Here is a 5,467-nt window from a genome sequence, read left to right as displayed (position 1 = left end):
TTGCCTGTGGATATAGACCATTTTGTACCTGTTTCCTCCAGCATCTTCACAAGGTCCTTTGCTGTTGTTCTGGGATGGATTTGCACTTTTCGACCCAAAGTACGTTCATCTCTAGGAGAGAGAACGCGTCTCCTTCCTGAGCGGTATGACGCCTGCGTGGTCCCATGGTGTTTATACTTGCGTACTATTGTTTCTACAGATGAGCGAGGTACCTTCAGGCGTTTGGAAATTGCTCCCAAGGAGAAACCAGACTTGTGGAGGTCTACATTTTTTTCTGAGGTCTTGGCTGATTTCCTTTGCTTTTCCCATGGAGTCAAGCAAAGAGGCACTGAGTTTGAAGGTAGGCCTTGAAATACATCTACAGGTACACCTCCAATTGACTCAAAGGATGTCAATTAGCCTATCAGAAGCTTCTAAAGCCATGGCATCATTTTCGGGAATTTTACAAACTGTTTAAAGGCACAGCCAACTTAGTGTATGTAAACTTCTGGCCCACTGAATTTGTGATACAGTGAATTATAAGTGAAATAATCCCTCTGTAAACAATTGTTGGAAAAATGACTTGTGTCATGCACAAAGTAGATGTCCTAACCGTCTGCCAAAATGATCGTTTGTTAGCAAGAAATGTGGGGAGGGGTTGACAAACAGGTTTTAATGACTCCAGCCTAAGTGGATGGAAACTTACGACTTCAACTATATGTACCATTTCAAAATGGGAAACGAATTGCACTGTAGTACCCTTCCCTGGTGGTCTAGTGGTTAGGATTCTGCGCTCTCACCGCCGCGGCCTGGGTTCGATTCCTGATCAGGGAACTACTATTTGCTACATGTTTACGTGTGCAACCTGTCACAATGAATATAGAAGGTTATCGCACATATGTACCAGCTCACACTGGGAACCGATTTGCACTGTTGTACCCTTCCCTGGTGGTCTAGTGGTTAGGATTCGGCACTCTCACCGCCACGTCCAGGTTTTGATTCCCGGTCAGGGAACTACTCTTTTGCTACATGTTTACTTGAACAACCTGTCACAATGAATACAGAAGGTTATCGCACATATGTACCAGCTCACACTTGGAACCGATTTGCACTGTAGTACCCTTCCCTGGTGGTCTAGTGGTTAGGATTCGGTGCTCTCACCGCCGCGGCCCGGGTTCGATTCCCGGTCAGGGAACTACTCTTTTGCTACATGTTTACTTGTGCAACCTGTCACAATGAATATAGAAGGTTATCGCACATATGTACCAGCTCACACTGGGAACCGATTTGCACTGTAGTACCCTTCCCTGGTGGTCTAGTGGTTAGGATTCGGCGCAAAAACTAGGTTATTGCAAAAACTAGGATCTTTGTCTCCAAACTGTAGTATGGCTTTTTTATGGCGGTTTTGGAGCAGTAGCTTCTTCCTTGCTGAGCGGCCTCTCGGGGTATGTCGATATAGGACTCGTTTGCCTGTGGATATAGACCATTTTGTACCTGTTTCCTCCAGCATCTTCACAAGGTCCTTTGCTGTTGTTCTGGGATGGATTTGCACTTTTCGACCCAAAGTACGTTCATCTCTAGGAGAGAGAACGCGTCTCCTTCCTGAGCGGTATGACGCCTGCGTCATACCATGGTGTTTATACTTGCGTACTATTGTTTCTACAGATGAGCGAGGTACCTTCAGGCGTTTGGAAATTGCTCCCAAGGAGGAACCATACTTGTGGAGGTCTACATTTTTTCTGAGGTCTTGCCTGATTTCCTTTGCTTTTCCCATGGAGTCAAGCAAAGAGGCACTGAGTTTGAAGGTAGGCCTTGAAATACATCTACAGGTACACCTCCAATTGACTCAAAGGATGTCAATTAGCCTATCAGAAGCTTCTAAAGCCATGACATCATTTTCTGGAATTTTACAAACTGTTTAAAGGCACAACCAACTTAGTGTATGTAAACTTCTGGCCCACTGAATTTGTGATACAGTGAATTATAAGTGAAATAATCCCAATGTAAACAATTGTTGGAAAAATGACTTGTGTCATGCACAAAGTAGATGTCCTAACCGACTGCCAATACTATCTTTTGTTAGCAAGAAATGTGTGGAGGGGTTGACAAACAGGTTTTAATGACTCCAGCCTAAGTGGATGGAAACTTACGACTTCAACTAAATGTACCATTTCAAACTGGGAAACGAATTGCACTGTAGTACCCTTCCCTGGTGGTCTAGTGGTTAGGATTCGGCGCTCTCACCGCCGCGGCCCGGGTTCGACTCCCGATTTCCACTGTAGTACCCTTCCCTGGTGGTTCGACTCCCAGTTCGACTCCTGATTTGCACTGTGCTACGCTTCCCTGGTGGTCTAGTGGTTAGGATTCGGCGCTCTCACCGCCGCGGCCCGGTTTCGATTCCCGGTCAGGGACCTACTCTTTTGCTACATGTTTACTTGTGCAACCTGTCACAATGAATATAGAAGGTTATCGCACATATGTACCAGCTCACACTGGGAACCGATTTGAACTGTAGTACCCTTCCCTGGTGGTCTAGTGGTTAGGATTCGGTGCTCTCACCGCGGCCCGTGTTCGATTCCGGTCAGGGAAATAGTCTATTCTCCTTGTTTACTTGTGCAACCTGTCACTATGAATTTAGTAGGTTGTCGCACATATTTTTTTCTTTTGGAAAAGTTTTATTTTCACAATTGCTTTAAAAAAAACAGCTCATACATTCATTTAATCATTTATACACATAAAAACGGCAACAAGGCATAAACACAGCATTTGAATTTACATTTAAATTTGTTAAAAGTACGTGTTGTTAAAACCAATGACAACAACTATGAATAAAAGTACTTTCTTTGTAAAAAGAAATCTGTAAAAGCCATTTAAAATGTGTACGAAATGATTCAACAAAGATAAAACATTTTTAAGACGTTAGAAACATGTTAAAAAGTCACTTTGTTAAAAGGCTGTCTTCAATCGCTTGTACAGGAGCGGGGTGAGTCCTTATCAAACTCGCCTCATCCTGCTCTCCCGAATAGACCATCGTCCCGTCCTTTGGGGCCCAGAGGAGATCCCTCCCCTAGGTGCATCGCCCTAGGCGCCGCAGCGCTGTCAGGCCGTGGCCGCCGGGACCTAGGGTGTTGTGGGGGACCCTTCACCTGGGGTCGAGGCCCCCTTCCGTTCGTACCACCCCAGGGCTTCCGTGGCTACCATGGCCACTGCCTGGGGGTGGTCTCTACGCTTTTTGCTACCAGCAGGTTACGGGAGGACCACAGTGCTTCCTTCAGACACGTGAGGGTGGGCCAGAACTTGGTGAAGGCCTTCGGTGGAATGGGCCTTCGGCCCACCCCGTACAGCACGAGCTGAGGTGTTGGGTCCTCCCCTGCTGGCAGACACGAGGTGATCAGGGGGCCTGCTTCCTTCCACAGGTCCCTGGCGGCTCTGCACTCCCAGAGCATGTGCCTCACCGACTCTTCTTGGCTGCAGCCCGGTCGGGGGCACGCGGATGTCCTCGCCATGCCCCGTGAGTGCATAACGGCCCTGACCGGGAGGATATCGTGGGCGACCATCCAGGACAGGTCCCGATGCCGATTCAGGAGAGCAGGATGGGCCACGTTGCGCCAGACCGTTGTGGGCTCGCCTATAGCGAGCCGCGCACTGGACATACTGGTTCCCGCTCCTGCACAAGAGAGAGAAGAGAGCGGTGTTTAGTTAAAACCGTGACTGCTTCCTTTTCCAGTTTAAAATGTCTTAAAAATTTCTGGAGCTGGAAGTAGTGAGTGGGGAGCAGGAAAGACTGGGGCTCGCAGGTCGACTGGGATCAGCCTCAGTGTCCTGAGGTAAGATCCCAGCCAGAACCGTGCGAGGGCCTGTGTCTTGTTATTGACCGGGAGGTGGCAAGAGTCAGATGTAATGCTGTGTAGCGGCTGCCCAGGAACAAGTAGAGGTCAGGCAAGCCTTTCCCCCTTGGACCTGGGCCTCTTGACCACCTCCCTCCTCAGCCTCTCCCACTTGCTTCCCCACAGAAAGTAGAAGAGCATCCGCTCCAGGGCTAAAATACTCCTTCGGGGGGGGATAAAAACAGAACTGATTAGTAAAAGCACAGGTAAAATCACAGCTTTGATGATTAAAACCTTGCCCTCAAAAGTCAACTGTCGTAGTCCCCAAAAACCCAGTCTCTGTCTTACTGTCCCGAGGATTCCACTCCAGTTCCCACACTGGGAACCGATTTGCACTGTTGTACCCTTCCCTGGTGGTCTAGTGGTTAGGATTCGGCGCTCTCACCGCCACGTCCAGGTTTTGATTCCCGGTCAGGGAACTACTCTTTTGCTACATGTTTACTTGTACAACCTGTCACAATGAATATAGGTTATTGCACATATGTACCAGCTCACACTTGGAACCGATTTGCACTGTCGTACCCTTCCCTGGTGGTCTAGTGGTTAGGATTCGGCGCTCTCACCGCCGCGGCCCGGGTTCGATTCCCGGTCAGGGAACTTCTCTTTTTGCTACATCTTTACTTCTACAACCTGTCACAATGAATATAGAAGGTTATCGCACATATGTACCAGCTCACACTGAGAACCAATTTTCACTGTATTATCCTTCCCTGGTGGTCTAGTGGTTAGGATTCGGGCGCTCTCACCGCCGCGGCTCGGGTTCGATTCCCGGTCAGGAAATAGTCTATGCTCCTTGTTTACTTGTGCAACCTGTCACTATGAATTTAGTAGGTTGTTGCACATATGTACCACTTCAAATTGCAAACCGATTTGCCCTGCAGTGTCCTTCCCAGGTGTTCTAGTGGTGCACCATACCCTCCTGCAGCAAAGCACCCCCACAACATGATGGTGTTCTTCGGCTTGAAAGCCTCCCCCTTTTCCCTCCAAACATAACAATGGTCATTATGGCCAAACAGTTCGATTTTTGTTTCATCAGACCAGAGGACATTTCTCCAAAAACTAGGATCTTTGTCCCCAAACTGTAGTATGGCTTTTATGGCGGTTTTGGAGCAGTAGCTTCTTCCTTGCAGAGGAAGGAGCTTCCTTGCATTTCAAACTGGGAAACGAAGTGCACTGTAGTACCCTTCCCTGGTGGTCTAGTGGTTAGGATTCGGCGCTCTCACCGCCGCGGCCCGGGTTCGTTTCCCGGTCAGGGAACTACTCTTTTGCTACATCTTTACTTCTACAACCTGTCACAATGAATATAGAAGGTTATCGCACATATGTACCAGCTCACACTGAGAACCAATTTTCACTGTATTATCCTTCCCTGGTGGTCTAGTGGTTAGGATTCGGCGCTCTCACCGCCGCGGCTCGGGTTCGATTCCCGTTCAGGGAACTAATCTTTTGCTACATGTTTACTTGTGCAACCTGTCACAATGAATATAGGTTATCGCACATATGTACCAGCTCACACTGGGAACCGATTTGCAATGTGGTACCCTTCCCTGGTGGTCTACTGGTTAGGATTCGGCGCTCTCACCGCCGCAGCCCGGGTTCGA

At 48.3% G+C, this 5,467-nt stretch overlaps 1 non-coding gene across 1 annotated transcript; it reads left to right on the top strand.

The window, feature by feature from the left end:
- Nucleotides 1-4,391: 4,391 nt before the first annotated feature.
- trnae-cuc lies at nucleotides 4,392-4,463 on the top strand. The gene has a single exon. It is a non-coding gene; the product is annotated as a tRNA-Glu (tRNA).
- The last annotated feature ends 1,004 nt before the right edge of the window (nucleotides 4,464-5,467 follow it).

This window comes from Oncorhynchus gorbuscha, unplaced genomic scaffold, assembly GCF_021184085.1.
Source record: "Oncorhynchus gorbuscha isolate QuinsamMale2020 ecotype Even-year unplaced genomic scaffold, OgorEven_v1.0 Un_scaffold_1391, whole genome shotgun sequence".
NCBI lineage: Eukaryota > Metazoa > Chordata > Actinopteri > Salmoniformes > Salmonidae > Oncorhynchus > Oncorhynchus gorbuscha.
The sequence above is the reverse complement of the archived record's forward strand: the minus strand, read 5'-3'. Positions and strand labels throughout refer to the sequence as shown.